This window comes from Cupressus sempervirens, chromosome 1 (assembly GCF_028749045.1).
Source record: "Cupressus sempervirens isolate cs-2001-9-10 chromosome 1, ASM2874904v1, whole genome shotgun sequence".
Classification (NCBI taxonomy): Eukaryota; Viridiplantae; Streptophyta; class Pinopsida; order Cupressales; family Cupressaceae; genus Cupressus; species Cupressus sempervirens.
In genome coordinates, this window is record NC_143118.1 from 589653815 (window position 1) to 589656879 (window position 3065).

A 3065-nucleotide genomic window follows, 5' to 3' on the forward strand; every position below is an offset into this window, starting at 1 on the left:
TGTAGATATTTTATTATAGCCTTTGCTAAATGTTAAAAAAACTTATTGATATATCAATCCCTTTACTTATTTATTAATTTAATCAACATCTTTAATGCAAGTTTAGTCCCATGATTGATGTTCATCTTGTTGAACATAAATGTGTTCTCCTGTGTCCTTGTGTTGTGTTATGTCCAAACACTCTTAGCTGTGGAATTGTGTCCAAATAGTGTGCACATTATTCATATTGGTATATTATAGCTCGAGAAACATGAATTTGCACCTAAGAGGTATTGATCCATAGGTTGATCTAACCATCATGCTAAATAATTTTAGAATTGAAATATGAGGATAGAGTAGCCATGGATTCAATCTACAAGAGTTCTCCTAGCAATGCATAATATTTGGGATCATTTGTGCATGTGCTACTATCACCCTCAAGATATGGAGCCAACTAGTGATATCACTGAAAGACATTCCAAAAGAAACAATGTCCCATATTTTAACATAGACATTTTCTCCATTTACTAGCTTGGACAAGACATGAGAAACCTTAAGGTTGTTACCAAAACTATTATTGCAGGTTGCCATGCTAGGGTGAGAAATCCGCAACAAGTATGTTGCTATGTTGGAAGAGTTGATAGTGATGATATGGAATAAATATAAAACACAATTGATATAGTTGATGGTATGCACAAAGTGATGGAAAAAATATACAACACATTGAAAGATATAGCATTGTAATACCCTTGAATTGGCACATTGGTATTCTGACCAATTTCGGTTTATCAATCTTATTTAAGTCCTATTGTACTAGTCATTTTTTATTTTGATAATCTCTATTTTACCTAAGTGTCAAATGCAAAAATTCATTAATCTGTATTAATCACTTACTTTTCTTAATTCCTATATATTAATTGAATTAGCTAAATTAAACCTCTTAATTTAATTATAAGTACTAAGTACTTTAATTAAATTAAATCTACCCCTTTAGCTAATACACATAAATAAGGAATTAACATACTTTGGTTTAAATAAATGTATATCATGATTATTGAAATCAATTATTTAATTAATTAGAATATCTAATTATTACCACATGTTTGAATGGATCAATATCCTTTCATATTTCATATCACATGAAAAAAGAATTAATAATATTGATTAATTCAAATATGTGCTCATAATTGTTGAAACTAATTATTTAATTAATTAGAAAATCTTATTATGAGCACATATTTGAATGGATCATTGTTATCTCCTATTTCCTCTCAATCACCTGCATAAAAAATGAAGGACTCTATCTTAGCTTCAATCAGGACTGTACGCTCAATTCGATCTTGATCATTCATCAAATTCTAGGATTCTATAAAATAAATCTTCAACCTTTCATTTTAAATGATGCACATGAAAAGTATCAAATTAATGCTAATTTTATTACTCAAATGCTTTGCATTCAAATTTTATCTTGCTTTCATATGCTCATCATTTAGATTAAAATGCATTCATCTAGTTGTTGCTTTCCATTGTTCTTAGATTAATTCTAGTTTCATTTAGATTAATCTTTGTATCTTTGCATTTGGAAAACATCAAAAATATAGATTAGATTGCATTTGTATTTTTCCAAATCCTTCATACTAGTTTTCTCTTGTTGTTGATCTCTAAATTTTGAGAGTGAATAGCAAAACCCCATCTAGTTAGAAGACAAAAAATCACTTTGTTTAGTCAATACCGAATGGAAAATCTCATGTTCATTTTGGGATGTTTCTGACATGTAAAGATTATGTTGAAGTGTGTGTAGATTTAGAGGCCCATGATTAGCATTCACATTTATGGTGCCCATCATGTGGTAGAAAAATCAAAATTTCGGCCTCAAATTTTAATTATTTTTCAACATTCTGAAATTTTTGTCTATATAATTCAGCGAATTCTCACATGATAAGATCATTTCTCACTTGAAGAAATTGAATCTTCACATTCATCTCTATACTTTCTTGCATGATAAAGTGTATTCTCATACGAAAAAAGAAATTGCTTGTACAACACACAGTATATTCTCGCGTGGAACATTGTAGATTCTCACACAAGATTCGACACCAGTAAAGGCAAACCTAAAATTTTTGAATTCTATTTTTGAAAAATTTCTTTGATCTAACACTTTTTTCTAAAGCATCTATTTTTTATTTTTATTTTTTATTTTTGAAGTAGCTCAGCAATGGTTTATAGATCAATTGTCGAAGACACCTTGATACAAATATACAAATAGTGCTACTAGTTTGATTGTAGGACATTCAATTAAAGATTCACTTGTCAAAGAGAAAATTCAAACCTACTCAAAGAATGTGTCTATTTTAATGCTTTCTTACACACATAGTTTAATAGGGCTTGTGAACTTTGTAGGGCTCTAGACAAAGGAATAGGGGAGTATGCTCTTTACTGCTTGGAAGTGGTGCCTAGGAGTAAATAAGAAACCTAGACGCCTTTGGAAGAAGGTACCTAAGGGAGGAAAGAAATTTGGTGGTTCTCCCAAGAAAAAAAATTGATGAAGAAATGATGGTTTCCTTTTAGGAAATAAGAATCTTGGAAAAAGATACATTGAGATTGATAAACTAACTAGGTTATAAACATTTTTTGTGTGTTTGGGTAAGGTGACTAATTAGAGGAGTATGCCCTTAGAAACTTTGACCCTTGAATCTGAGCTATAGTTTGAGTCAACCTTTAGAGCACCTTCTAGAGTGATCCAACCTATGGGAATGACCCATGTGAGCACACATCTTTCGTTGGTGATTCCAACTCACTCTAATAAAGAAGATTTATAGAGTGAATGACTTTAAAACCACGTTAATTTCTTCTTCTTGATTCTGATATCACATATCAAGAAGAAGCTATGTCTGTTGCATTCGGTGGCACTACCCCTAGTCTTTCTATTCGAGTGTGTGCACTTACAGATGTCAGAATGGGCTACTAGCCTCAACTTCATTCATGAAGCCACTTGGGATTAATATGAATAGAAGCCAAGTAAAATCTTTGTGGATAGTTGCTACACGGTTCACTTCTAGAAGGGGGCATAATCTTTGTGCAAGGAG